This window comes from Varroa jacobsoni, unplaced genomic scaffold (assembly GCF_002532875.2).
Source record: "Varroa jacobsoni isolate VJ856 unplaced genomic scaffold, vjacob_1.0 scaffold_352, whole genome shotgun sequence".
Classification (NCBI taxonomy): domain Eukaryota; kingdom Metazoa; phylum Arthropoda; class Arachnida; order Mesostigmata; family Varroidae; genus Varroa; species Varroa jacobsoni.
Genome location: NW_019213254.1, coordinates 272,805 through 288,384, shown reverse-complemented (window position 1 = coordinate 288,384; position 15,580 = coordinate 272,805). Strand labels below are relative to the sequence as shown.

The 15,580-nt window shown below is 40.9% G+C and overlaps 1 long non-coding RNA gene across 15 annotated transcripts in view; it reads right to left on the bottom strand.

Moving 5' to 3' along the window:
- Nucleotides 1–8,913: 8,913 nt before the first annotated feature.
- The window catches only part of LOC111259620 (uncharacterized), a 38,809-nt gene continuing 32,142 nt past the window's right edge, over nucleotides 8,914–15,580 (bottom strand). For 12 of the 15 annotated variants that reach the window (XR_015310666.1, XR_015310665.1, XR_015310670.1 and 9 more), the window contains one exon: nucleotides 8,914–10,030. This is a non-coding gene — a long non-coding RNA (uncharacterized LOC111259620). The remainder of the gene's footprint in view (nucleotides 10,031–15,580) is intronic. The other 3 variants (XR_015310677.1, XR_015310673.1, XR_015310674.1) reach the window with 1 other exon arrangement.

Here is a 15,580-nt window from a genome sequence, read left to right as displayed (position 1 = left end):
TTGATAGCTAAATGAGTGTTTACACATGTAGATTCTTGACCATAATCTTTTATAACTGATTTATAGATTCTCCGCACAGACGACCTTTATATGTTAACGAAGTGAACGTAATCACGCTAGTAATGGGTGCTTTACCATAATGTTATCGCAATCTTAGAAGACATGTAATTTCGACGTTTTTAAGTGGAAAGCCGGAAAGATATCATGTGGAAGTAAGCAACTTCCATACGTTATAGATATTGCTTTACCCAATGTGCGCTGGCAAATGCTTAAGGAGTAAGACCTTACGTTACAAGCGAGTAGAACTTGTTTCTCTGTTGGCAGTGGAAGCTCAAAACAAACAAGTCCGAAATAGGCTACATATTACACTGATAGATTTCTCAGTTTTTAACTCCACGATCCATCTGCTCGCACGAGTGTTGGGTAAGTTGAGGGAAGACATTGATTGATTCAATCCTAAAAGATTATGTATTTCCTACGGCAGGACAAACTTCATAAGCGTAAAATATGACTTAAAAATCTCTTCCTAATGGCTATTAATACCGAAAGTGCGTATTTTATATGAGAAAATCCAGATCCACTATGAGTTCCCTTTCTGATATGAAAAGACGAAGTAGTCCTCACACTAAACAGGAAAGAAATAAAGAAACTGCACACGAAATAGCTAACGCTATCCTCTGCAAGTGACGACTCTTAATAATTCCAGGTACTGCGTCAGGTAAATTTGTTGCTAACTTTCTTCTGTCTAACTCAGCCTATTGAGGGACATCTGTTACTGGCTTCAGCCTACCGAAAACTAAAATAAACGGTGGATTTTTATACAAACGTGGGTTTGGCCACATTGTTGTGCGTGTGCACATTGTAAAGGCCAACGCTGCATCATTTTAAGGCCTTGTAGTACTGCGGGTTTCTATTCTCACGGTACCTATGTACGTAGTTGTACAAAAAAAAGGGAGTCATCTGTGTGTACGTGTCTTTCTACAAGGCCTAATTCATGTCTGTGATTCTTCATCTGTGTGTCTGTGTGTGTGCATGTGAGTGTTAACGTTGTTAAGCAAAGTTAACGTTCAGAGTGCAACTCGACAACTTTGTATCTGGCCTGGTTGGCCTGCCTGTACTATTTCTAGTTGCTTTTCCTCCCTGTTCTCGTTCCCAAAGTTAATCCGCCAGATGCAAGCGAGAAAGAATTACATCATGTCGATATGAAAGTTGTCTGGCTTGGCCTAGCGTTAATTTCATACGTGTGTCTGATGAGCAAGGGGGAGAAGGGTAACGATCGAATGAAACAGTATTGGGAATCGCTATAGCAGTAGAATACGCGTGATTGATAAATTATTACCAGGGCAGCCGACAGTATATTATCAGGCAGGTCTATAGTCAAAGGAGTTTAGCAAAAGAAGAGGAAAGGACCATTGCATACGGTGCTGCTGTTATTGTCGACACCAGCATCGGCATAAATGCTAGTGCTACTGCGCTGCAAAACGTTATAGCCAGGAGAATAAGGTCAACAATCGAATCGTGATACAAGAGGTAAAATGATATATTTGTGAGATTTATGAAGAGAGTCTCTTCACAGTTAGGGGTTGTGATTTTAGATTTTTCAATGTAGCAGGAAGTACATAAGTTACCTTTGTTACCGAAGCAGCCCATTACCAATTTGTCATATATATATATATATATATATTAATAAAAAGAGACTTTTGTCTGTAATTGCCTCGTAAACTGATTTTTTAACTTGCTACAACTGCTTTTACCCTGCGCTTGAGATGGAAGTAATTGGATGATTTTTCCGGCGGTAACTTTCTCTTACCTACAGAGCGTAAGTTTCAATTAGACTAGTTGTCCATTTCGGAAAATTACTATCAACTTACTTAATTATATTCTTTGATTGTAAAGCGTGGTTGTGGGATACCTTCGATGAGATGGTTAAACAGTTGTTAATTGCATTTTCTAAATACACCGTATTCATTTTATACGCTGCACGGTGTGCATAACATAATATTACAGGAAATTCGCTATTTATATATATACATCCGGCTAGTGTATGTCTATTCGATGCAGGAATGTGCACCTATTAATCCTTCTGTAGAGAATCGTTATTGGTACTCCCGATTTTTAGAACTAGAAATGATCTTAGTATACCTATATTAGAGAAAACTTTAATTTGTTCGTGTTGCTGTATATTGCTACACAGCTTTGACAATTTCGAATTGCCAAACTGAGGTACTGCAATAGAAAAAAAGATTTCATGATATATCCGTTGGGTAGAGTGTCTACTGCAAAATGAAGATTTAAGCTTAAACTGAACCGTTGATTGGCACTCGACAAACTACTACTAATTTCGTACACTGCCTTTACAGGACAATTTATCAATCTGCTTGTCCGAAGAAGTGGTGCACTTAAGAAAAAGGCAATACCGAAATCTTTCAGGGATGCGTGAGCAAGGCACATGTGTATTGGTTGTAGCAAGAGCATGGGCGTCTTTGCGACTTGTATTCCTTCCTGTCTTGTGCTTGTATCGCTGAAGGATTCCTTGCCCGTTCCGGCCCTCAAAAAATGTCAAGCTTTATTGAAGTTGACGTTTAAAAATTTAATGTCGTCCCTCGCTACAACAGCAGGAAGATACAAAATTCAACGGATTCCGCCTGAGTGGAGGCTGAGACTGACGAAACGAGAAAGCGCGAGACAAAAGCAGCAGAATGACGAACGAAGGCACTAGTCTAGAAATGTACAAGGCCACGGTAGAACTGACGATCCTTTCCTTATCTTGTCGAAAAGCATAGAGGCTTTAAGGAAAGGAACACCCCCTGCTACATTAACGAGACAAAAAAGACGAGAAGACTACTGCTACCGGCTACATCAATTACGATGAGCTAAAAGTCATAAGTCGAGAGTAGGACCATTGTGCGTGACGGCAAAAGCAGTCAGAGCGACAATCAGGCAAATAGGCCAGCGTTATATCCTACAATCTTGATTTGGAATCGATAACATTACAAGAATAGAGCCATCAGATACCGCGTAAGTGCTCTCATGCCGAACGACTTTTATGGAAACTTTCAAGGAAAGCATGTTACGCCAGAATGGCAGTGGCATCAATTCACGTGAATGATATTATGCCCCCCCACTACAGTATATAGGTGCTCACTCTGATTGTTTCTATATAGTACATTTCTGTTTGTGCTTGTTACGTGGCGCATCTGAGAGTACTAAATCGAATACAACCGTTGTAACGAACTTAAGTAGTATATGAGAATTCTAAGTTAAAAGTATTTAAATAGAGCGCGATTATATATTAAGTATCAGGGCTTGAAATTGATAGCCCTGCGGAGAGAAGTAATGTGAAATGATCAGGGTTGCTATGCAATTATGCCGGTATTTGTCAGATAAGGCATTGGCTGGTTCATTTAAGAAGTTCAGCTTCTTCCACAGTATCCGGTAATTCCGGTTCGTTAGTTATTTGAAATTTAAGTGATGTACACACCATTTGCATATATAATATTTAGTAATTGTTCTATACACCTTAGTTAACTACCAACCTCAAGAACACTGCATAGGTTACTGGCCTGATTAAAGAATTGCATTAGTCTATTGTTAAATATATAGATAGCTAAAGATTAGATATACGTTGTACATGCTATTATCTTTACAACGAAAGGCTCTTATTTAATGTGGCATTCCTTGTACCGTTTTCTAATACGTCTAACGAAATATGCACACGAGGTACAGGTTTCTTGTCCCTCGTCCGACGACCCTCAATAGAGAACTAGGCGACGTGGTCAACACGTACGGAGCCGTGATAATAAAAATTGCAACAATGATGACCGCTCGTTGCCCAAGTCGGCGACAGGACGTTTAGATAAACTAGTATGTAGAAATTGGGCGTTACTTGGCCAAATTTATCAAGCTCGTATAATCTGTGGATCTAGTATCCTGCTAATTGAGATTACTAGAACACAGAAAAAACGTCCACGCCCATCATGTTACTGTCTGATAGGTGTTCCCTTGGGACCTATTTTACGGGTACCATATGCCTATTTCACTTACTGTGCAAATGCCTACATAAGCGATTTAAAATTGACAGTAGATGTTGTTAATGCCATCACAGCTATCGAACTTCGTAGGAATCAAAGCAAAAACAGTGTTATCAATCGGTGTATTTTATGTAAGCAAGAAGACTACTGTATAATCGAGAAAGCTACTTTCCTAAAATAAAATACCACAGAAATACAGGGTGATCCTAGGGATTTAAGGCCTGCTCGAATGGTGCCGTTTATCATAGCTGACACCTGTTACTGCTGGCACTAGGGGATTACGAGTTGTGTAACGGAACTGCAAACTCACAACGGCAGAAGGCAGCTCCTTATTTTTGCAATTTGAGCGAAAACCAGCTATTACCTAACTGTTCGTGCCAGACCAATCTTTACTAAGATAATCAACTCTTTAGATTATTTCTACTCAATTGTTTGCAGTGTTGTAAATTAGCATACAATTGCAGAAGGAGTGGAAGCAGGTTCCAGCACGGAATGGCGACAAATCCAAACTGACAGAGGAATAACAATGTGGATCTGAAGGTTAATCGACGTTCTCGAAACGTGCATTTTTGACGATCATGCTGCTTTTATTAAGTTGTTAGAGAGAAAGTTCGATGTATGTAGCAACATTTTTTATCATGCTTGGTTCACGAAGACCTCAAGGCACGCATCGTATGTTCTAACGGTCAGGCGGATGCTTACCGAGGATTTTAGAACTAAGAAAGACATTCGTTCGATGTATTTTGCTCCTCAGTTCTCTCAAGCATGAAAAAGCAGCCTGTCTTTGATTTCTCTATGATAAATAAATACCTAATCGATACGGAAATGGGCTGTAAGTCATCTACAAAAATGATCGCTGCCTCGCTCATAATCTAGAGAATGAATATATTTCGGCCGATTTCCGCGGTCTGAGTGTGGGTTCTAGTGAAAAAGACATCATTCCAGCATTTCCACTTCTTTCAAAAGGGAAACGTATCAACAGAAAACTTACTTTGTATATCCCACAAATCGTTATGTTAGCTAAAGTGTCTAACGGGGAAAGCATAAGCCCTCTAGCAAGCTGGTAAAGTGACTCAGTCAGCTAATACGGGACTAACTGCTTGAACACACGAACACATTCTGAAACGAGTACGTATGGCCGTCGTACTGACCAAACTTAAATTCGCTGAATTATCACGCATGGAGCATGAACGGGCAAAAACCAACAAGTTCAATAGGACAGCATCGATTCGTCTACTCAAATATATATACTGACACTGTATAATATCACACCTGATCGGAAATGACCCGTTGGCACAAGTCTCGGTGTATTCAATCTGTTTCCTTAATTACACCGACGACCTATCTGTGTGAAATTTGTACACCATTAGCCTTTCTTGTTCTTATAACCCGATCTTGGGCCTTTTCGCAGCAAACTTTATGTTGAAAAAGCTTCCTTTCATTAAGCATCCTTCCGGCACTCTGGAAGCCCACATATGACGTAACCATGCGCAAGTAGTAATTTTGCCGCAATGCTACCACAACTATATGGGATATATTCACCTTAATACTATTGATAGGACCTTATGATATCGAGTGTATATCGTCGAACAAAGTATTTCTTTGAATCATACCCCATTAAAGCCATGTGCAATGCTGCCGTCAAGGTTCGTGTCATCGACATGCTAAGATTCGATGCACGATATGTGGAAGCACACACGTGGAGTGAGCATTCCCTAGAATCTGAGACCGTTCTTAGAGCCCGTCGTGCGTACGCAACGAGCGGGCGAGAAGAATCACTGGAACACTTTTTTTTTTTTTATCATGTAAAGGTTTAAGTAGCATGGATGGCAGCAAAGTAAATAAATGACACCTGGTATGAGAGGTATGTTGGTGCATTATCGCCAGATTGGGACCTTACAAAGATATCAGCGATAGTTTGACGTTTAAGACGCTGAGCTGATTTGGCTGTGCTGTTGTACATGTACAATTACTTTTCATCCCTACTTCTCATTCGAACTTAAGAGTGGCAATTGACTTATACTTACAGCGCTTCATGTAACCGAAGAGCGCTGAATGCTACCAAAATCGTCTGCGTACGTCCGATCAAATACTGAGAACTGGAAACAAACCGACGTCCGACTAATTCGGGAAAATCCATTCGTACAAGTTAAGGTAAAGTGCGCTTCATGAGAGATTTTTACAACGATTATTTTCCTCGACGCTCGCTTAACGAGCCCTAAAGTTTACTATCAAGCGCTGCAGTTGTAGTACTGAATAAATCTATGAAGCTAAGGCTATTTTGGCAGTGAATTCCGCACAGCATACATCCAGCTATTCGACTGGATGGGGAAACAGGATTCATTTTATTTTCATAATCGTTTTATTCATCGCGATTTTTCAAATAAATAATCAACGGAAACCGTTGTTCTCATAGTTCGTTTCAAGTAATACTGGTCTATGAATGTGTGTGGTGAATTTGGGCTTATGACAACTAGCGTGTATGGTCAAAGCAGGGTCCCTGTAATACACAACAGGAACAAGACGCTCTACGGGTTCAACTGACGAATCGTCTTTCCAACAACCCGCGTCTTCCACACTCCTTGCGTATAGATGCTTATTTTACAACAGTGTATACCGAGCCCACACGCAGTCGTCAAAGCACTCTATCTAGCATCGCATTCTCTCTTCCTGCATCATGCCTTATCGAAACGTTCTCGCTAATCATTTCGATTCGGGAATTTAGCTTATAGAACGTAATTATTTCGCGCTACCTACACTCGCACACAGATGATTCGGGTTACCCAGTTTCGTCCTTTCCTTTCTATAGATTTATCCAATCCTTCTTTGGTTTTGGCACATTCCACCCAGTTCCTGTACTGCCACATTTATGGCCTAATTATAATGTCATTAATTACCCTAAACGTCTGTCCTCTACGCCCGTTGTAGTGAGTGCGAAACCATTATAGTACACTCATAGACGCTGAATGAGCGCCAAGAAGCTAGGTTTTACTGTTGGATCGGGCCGAAGATCTAAGCATCACGTTGGGCCGCATGGTCTGAAGGAGAAGCAAATAAGGTTGTCAATTACGAGAAAGCCGCTTGATATAAGGTATGCGTATGACATTAATTTTTCTCATTATTTTAACATAGAGAACCGTGAAATAAAAGACAGGGGCTGTGGGAATTGAAATTTTGCGTATATTTTTATGATCCCTTCGGTTAAGCGGCGTGCAGTAAACGTTGTCGCCTATGGTGTTTCGGGAATTGATCGAGCCGCGTATCGCACACAGTTCAGCATAAGGGGAGCCTAGGCAACTATGTATGCTTGTGAGTCATTATCTAAACATTTCCATATTAAGAAATTACCTGAAATGTATTTAATTGCCGTTCTATATGATCTGAGAATGTATTGGTAGAGCCTATATCTATTGAAAAAGTATTCAATATACATTCATATAATAGATGAGTTGTTATGCTTAATTAACCGAAATTGGATGAATCAGGTCGTGAACTGCTTATATGGAAGGTATCTATATGTAATAAATATAAGCAGTACGGGTGCTGGTCTGAGAAGTTTATCGAAAGAACGAATTGATTCATCATTTCAAACACGTATCTGTTAATGTATGAACGTGTAATTACGTATCAGTGATCTTTATTACTTGCCAACCCAGCGGAAACACGGGTGGCAAAAGCAAAATACTTACCTCCGTATACACAGTAGATAGCGTGCCCGCGTAGAACCTGCTAAAACTAAAGCCATTAATGTTCACTTTATGCAGAACTAGTTCTATATAGCTATACTGGTGGCGTTGGCTGAACGTCGTAATACATGTCCATCAACGTATACCAATTTCAAATACCGCTTAACTGTAATCCACCAGCAGATTGCAGCAGCTGATTAATAAACTTTTTTGTTTTTCTCAATTTAAGAACAGTACGGCTGGCATACATAACGTTTTATAAATATAAAAACAGTTCTTTGTTATTGTCCTTATTATTTATCAACGTCAGTCGATAGCACGATGCAGCTTGCTCTATTGTCACTTGAGAAACACGAGTGAAGACAAATTCAGATGCAGATTGTTCTTCAATGGCCGTCGAAAGTGTCTAGTGGTTGGAGACGATCAACACTGCATAGGACTACGACATGCAACAACCGAATATTGTTTGGCAACGACATAGTGGCCTCAGATACAGGACTTTGTTTAGGTCCACCCTTGTGATTCTTAAGCATAAATTACAGGCTGTTGGAGATGAGGTCTATTGTTACGGAAGCCATTAGATAAACATTTCTTCTTTAGATGTACATTTCAGGGAAACGCTTGTCATAACGTATCCAGATGGTCCAGCCACCATCGTCCAAAATGGCTTGAGAGAGGTGCTTTGTTATCTTAACCAGCAGCTTTTCTTTCTTTTTGTTAACATATATATATATATATATATATATAGGAATAGAATGAAAAGCTGTATAAGCTCAAATTTGTTCGACTATGCCGCATTTTAAAACCGCACAAGTTACGTTCGTAAAGCGCTAAAGCGTTCGCCAGTTTTTTTTTCAGCGTAGTTGAACACGGGTTTTCTCAGACCAAGATTAGAAAAGAGGGCCGGATATTTATCTGAATAGGACTGCATTGGATGGGAAACGTATACTGGAGCCCCTAGTTTCTTAGACAAGCTGAATTAACAACCGATCACAAGTCGGCACAGGTAGATTAGATACCTTAAAAGCTATATATGCTTGAATTTATCCAATAAACTAACCGATAAAACTACCTTCAGTAATGAACATTAGCTTCCAGTGTACTTAGCTGCCCCGTGCACGGCAATACTATCAGATACCCCATGAATATCTCGGAGCAGACGGTACGTAACACAACTATAAGAAGAAAACGCGATCGCCACTGGTAGAGACCTTTATACACACTTTCAAAAGCAATAATCTGCCAAAATATCATCAGCAAAACATTATAGCACGCATGGCTCGAATTTAGAAATATTTCGCTATTCCGCCAGTTGCCTTAAGTGCATTTAGGTACGCCGCGTTTTTATTTAAGGATTAAAATAGCTAACATTACGTACATCTTATCTTATGAAAATGAACGTCCTCTAAATTCTGTAGAATATTCTCTACGGTGTTGCGTTTACCGAAAAATACTTACTTTCAGATTTTTGTTTGAAAGATCTTGTCTCCTAGATAGAGCATAAACATTTAACAACGCAACATCTTAAGTTTTGTCTAGATTTAACGGTAAGTTACATTAAAGTGCACATCTTATAGGTGTTTTCTTAAGGTTTATACCTGGTTCCAGTTTCGAACATTTTAGACAAATAAATTATATGTACGCACGTTTTTTTTTTCTAAATGACCCATCGTATCGTTGAATCATGAACTAAGAAATTTAATGATAGATCAAATGTAATTACATTCTGCGTATGCTTTGCCCATCTAGTAATTAAGTATCATGATTTGATGCATCAGCTGCAATTCTACATGGGTTTTTGGTGTCATCAATGGAGTAACGCAGAAAACAGAAAAATGTAAGACAACAATAAATAACGATGTCGTAAAGTTGAGGCACGAAAAGAAACGTGCAGTGATGCTGATAATGGTCATGATAGTGACAAGTTGGTCGTCGGCTTGCCGGTGTTAAGACGTACAGGGTGTAACAGTTCGGAAAGAAATTATCCTAAACGTGGGATGAATGACGTCGAAGTTAGAAGCTGATTGGGCTAACGCAGCTGCCGTATGGCAGCACAAGGCGGAGGAGTCAGTTGTTTCCTTACGAAGGTGATCGTAGTGCACCCCTAACGCTCAACGATACGAACAACGGCGCGGCGGCGGAGCTGTCGCCCCATCCCCGCCTTCTCTTACCACCTTCTACAACGCTTCTGGCTCTTCTACTGCTACCGCTGCGCGACCATCTCACCTGGTGGGGGTAATCATTATTCATGAGCAGAGTGTTAGCGGAGTTGTACTTTTAGTGCACTGGGAGCGTTGAGGATAGGCGGCGTGTCTGAAAGAGCGTAGGAGAAGGCAATTGCAATTAGATTGCCGCTAGACTCGTCTTCTTCTTCGTCTGCTTCTCCTTCTTAATATGCGTCTTTTGCTCGTTCTTACCCTCTGTCTCTTTCCCTCCCTGCTCTTTGGGGGTCGTTATTGACTAGGTGACAAAGACGGTCGTGAACTGCTGCGGTCTTCAGCGATGCATTCCCCAATAAAATGAACCCGGTATAAAAAAAAAAAAGAAAAAAACGAGATCGTGCCGAACGCACCTGGCTTCGACGCTCATAAGAAAAGCCCTTAGCACCTCTACCATCATAAGACAGTGCACCAGAACGAACTATTACTAGCTAAATAAGGCCCATTGCATCGGACAGTTTTGTCACAATTTGCCGTGCGATGCAGTGAATATTGCGCGTAAATAGAGAGGTTTATTGCCTCTTTTGTTATTATTGAACCTAGAAGCACCATTCACCTGCTTTTATCCTTATATAGGTATGCATCGCCTAATCCAAATCTTTTTCTAATTACTAGATGCAACTATACCTTTCGACCTTAGGGTCACAATTGGTCGAGCAGTACCTAGGCGCAGCCGTTATCGCCAGGGTCTAAATCAGCGTTCAATGAGAACCGCGTTTCACGTAACTATGCACCAAAATAATTATATATGTTACGGTATATAAGTTTCTCTTTATGATAGTGAAAAAAAAAGCTGGTTTTTTTTGTTCTACGAGCATCACTACTTAACGATTCAAAAAAAGCCAGGACGACAAGTTCGGAGCCTACTTCCGTTCAGATGATCAGTCACTCAACACAAGAACGACCCTTTCTTAACTCAACAGCGCTGTTAGTAAACATGAATCTAAACCTTCTCTGATATTCGCACACTCTTGTTATATGTACACTCTCGCGTTTAGGGCTCTAGCCGAGCGAAAGCATCCGAATACCTATATACAAATGTGCTTTTGGAGAACACCTGAAAACATGTGATATCTTGATCCATCCTTGACCGAATCTGGTTCCCTTGTTCCTTTCAGAGATCGATACTATATTATTTATTTGATTGCAACATTTTATAGACCTAATTTTCCAAATCGGTCTTGTTATTATAGATCATTACTCTTGGCAGATGTTAGGTATACAGGAAGAGATGTGAAAAAATGGGCCTAGTAGGCCTGTCTTTGGTCTCAGGCAGTGATCTGTCGCTTTCGCGTGCACACATCCTTCTTTAAGTTCGATTGCCATAGCGGCCACACCTATAGCCACAACCGTTTCCATGGAGTATGGTTGAGTAGCTCGTAATGCCATACATAAGCAGCTCTTTCTTGGTACGCGAGCGGTAGCGGCGTTCCTCACCCGTTTTCGTAGAATGTCAGCTGGGTACTGTTTCCGGCTTGCGAGCCAGAACGGTTTGAATCCCGTCAGATTCCACAGTAGATACTAACCCTTGCCAGAACCACGTCACGCTTCTACTCTTAGCCGCGCATTACCACAGCAATAAAACGATTTTGCAAGGTCTGTCGTGCAATTGGCTAAGTCGCAATCTACCGTTTGTGTAACCGCTACATCAATCATTGATATTGAACTCGAAAGTATTTATCATCTATCTGAGGCAGTTGTGCGCACAGTGGAGGTAGGCTGCATCTGCGTTGTTAATTGGGCCAATGCCTGTCAGGGTGGAAGGTTGTGCTCGGATTGAAACAAGGGTTTGAAGATGGAGACACGTTGTCTGTGTACCATTGAGGGTGAGTCGCTTTGCACGCCATTGTTCTTTAACCAAATGGAAGCATTCCGGGCCAGTGGAATTCAGTTCTGCTTTTAGCGTTCGTGGGAGAGAGAAAGGGAGCTAGCAACCGAACCGCCTTTAGCCGCTGCTACTCGAGGGCAAGGCACTAGGGGCCGATGCCAAGATATGATGAATGAGTCAAGTTGTGTCTGAGACGATTCAAACGCGAAACAGTGCCCTAGAACTATCGATATTTCCCGCCATGAGTTTGATAGACAGAAACTGTGTAATGCGCTTCGTGCAAATACAACGACGACGCTAGCTAACCGAAGTTAACCTAACAGCACTCGACAAAGCACAGGATAGAGCTAGTTCTTGACTAATAATATCTACGGGTTACGTGACCGCGTAATATCTGATTGTAAAAATATTTGTAATCAGGTTTCTGTTCAGTTTGCTGCTTCTGCCGCCTTCTGACGCGTCCGATTATGGAATTCGGAGGAAAATCTCCGTAACTACTTTCCCCTCTCCCGCTCACTGTTTCATTGTATCGAGCTTCGTTTGCCACTGTCTGCGCAAAGTGTTCTCTTTTATGAACTTCCAAGGTTAAAAACTTGGCGTATATGCACTAGCGGACATATACTGAGCATTTTATTGACACTCACATCAAGCACATATGGCAGAACCTGCCAGACGATAGCAGACTATAGCGGCGTGTTGGTTATCCTAGCCCACCGGTTTGCCTGAATGACATCTGGTGAACTTTGACTGCAGGCCAAAACAGGGTCAAAGGCCCTTTTCCGATGTTCGTGCTTGGCGAACTGTGCCCTTCTTGGAAAGGAGTTGGAGGCAGTAACCGCTCGACGCTCATGATTGATTCTCAAATGATGGATCAATGCAAATACCAACTCCTTCTGCTACCATAGATTTTCGTCTAACGATAGCCGGGTGACGTCAATAGTAATTTGACGCATCGTCTTAGGCTTTCGATATTTCCATAACCTCCAGAATCTCGGAACCGTATTGAACGTTATCCGGATCGTAGCAAAAAACTGCGAACCGACGAATATACTAGTTATAGACAGGTCTGATTAGACAAAAAGATATATTAGCTATGTATGGCGCGGATGCCGCCGACACAATCCTATAAGGTCTGCTTACACTGGGATTGCATTTGTTTTGAGTTTAGCGTGGTTGACAGTGAATTTTTCATTGATTTAATGATGATTTTAAAAATGTATCGCTTTCCTAGTGATTTTAGCCGCAGATGAAATTTTAAAAACTTCGACCAGATCCAGTAGAAATGAGACAACTAGAAAATATGTTTAGATGTTCTTACGAGAAAGTAGCTTGAGATATTGCTATTCATCCATTGCAGTGGCGGTGACAAAGTACTAATTTATACGTTCAATAGATACGCTTAGCTAAGCGTGGCTAATAACTCCTCTAGTTAACCAATTTGGTGCGCCACCAGTTATCAAGCTTATTTCTCAACAAAACCAAATACCGTTTTATGACAATGTTTAACCTACTGCAACTTATAAGAGCAGCATTCTAAGTTATAACTACTATTAGACTTCATAGAATAACTGATTGTCTCGGGCTCTTGACCTCGTCGATGACTTAACCAGTAGCTGAAACCGAAGTGGCCTGAATGCGGTACGCTACAACAGTGCATCTAGGTTTGACAACACAGATACGTGTTGTGTCGCGGACATAAATCTCATTATTTTCTTCAAGTTAGCTCTGGGAATTAAAAACTTTGCCCCTGAACTAGCTCACTCTGTGGCTAGTCCATTTACAATGAAATCACAAATGTGCTTACGTTGTAGTATAATTTTATAGGCGGGTCACAGCACTATTTGCTTCGGTGGAGTTCGTCAATCCTAAGCTTATCTACCTAAGTCCTAAGCAAAAAAGGCAACTCCGCTACTGAAATTGCTGTTTTCCAGTCGGCTTCCGAATAGGCCTACCACGTTAAGCATGCATTTAGCTCCATAGCTGATATCATTGACCGCTCACTTGGTTTACCCCGTTTTGCCTGCCTTCCGTCCTAGGATGCCACCGTTTTACCCGGTGACCCATCTTGAGGTGTCCAGAAGTTGTGCAAAGGCGGATCTACGGAACAAATGCTGTTTCTGCTTTTGAGTGTACTTTGCATCCGATTCCGAACCGCCCCACAGTGTCGCTTGGTACATCAATAAAATTTTGAGTTTAGTAAAAAGGCAATCTGTCGAGATAGGTCAAAGCGTCGCCGTCTCAATGCAGTCTCACATGTTCCACCAGCGACATGCCATCGTTGAGGTGGACAGTGTAATATCGCTGAGAGGGCCAATCATTGCTGGCAGACAGACTGTTCCAAATCTTAAACATGGACGCAAAGAAGATGTTTTATGGACATGAAGGAGCCCCACTCACGGTGTATGATAAATAAGCGATATATCTTCTACAAATGAACGCGGTACAAACTTGATTGAATGGATTTTTCTAGCTTCGCTCATATCAAAGCAATCAGGTTAATTCAATAGAGAAAAATTAGCACTTATTTACGTTATTGCATTGCATACAAACTGCATCAAATTCCCACCTCCCGACAGATTCAATAGGCGCAGTATACGACAGCGAACAAAAAAAAAAACAGTGCTCTCTATCTTCCAACCAACGATAACGAATTAAAAATAATATAATCTCTCTGTAAGAGTAAGGTAAACGCTGAGCGTTAAAATCATGATTGTATCTATTATGCCCTATGCCGTCGGAAGGTATTGCGCACTGAATTTTTAATAGTATATTGCAGGGATTTTTATGTAATTTGTTTTTACATAGAAAAGAAATGTTCCGCTATACAAGCTAATAACGGCCAATTTCGTTGAGAAAACGATTTATCTTATCTTCATGTTCTTGGTTACAAATGATATGCGCAAACAAAACAATTTACATAGACTGTAATCTGAGATTAAATCGGATGTGAATACCATTAAAATAACAATACCAACGAATATGGTTTAACTTAAAAAAGTATCTTGTTATCGGTCTTAGCTTACGGTCGAGACGAGCCGACATATAGCCATGTATTTCAATGTATTACTTATCTATAGATCATACTCGTTTAAGCGTCGTCAGAACGCTAAAACAAGTCCCTGGCTTTAACTATACTTTTAATCTGTCTCTGTCGAAGCCTCTTCATCCACAATTACAGCCACATGTAATAACCCGATCAACGCAAAAGCTAAGCGTCCACTACCCTAATTGTTACTTTTCTATAGTTGGTCATTCTTTGTTGTAAAGGTCTTTCTAGAAATCCCCTACAAATATTCTCGGTGAGCTTCAGCTGAAAATGTTGTGTCGGAAACCCTTCAGCGTGTAAAGGTTGCAGCAATGCGTCGTGGTATGTGGAATCACAGAGGGAAACATCCTCGTTACTGGCTTTTTGAGAAACAAAATTCGTGTACCATATATTATCTAGTTTCGATGCTACTTCGACTTCTGCCATTTGCCAAAGTAAAGCAATACTCTAGTAGTGGAAGTTACCGTTGCTAAGAAACCTTGAAACGACCGGTGCCCATTGCTCAGCTTTGAATTCAGCAGCGGTTTTGCCAACTTGCATTCACTAGTAAGTAACGTACATATGCATTGGTCTGATGGATTCATCATTCCAATTTGCGCATTTTCAATGACCCTTCTCAGCAAGATGAAATGTTCCGTATAATCACTCGACTTGTAGCTTAATGGCGTGCCGCATGGGCCGGTGGCCTTGACGCCGGTCAAACATCAAAGCCGTGTTTACGGGATTGTTCGTTGTCGTTCGCGTAGTAACAAGACCTCATTACGCATACG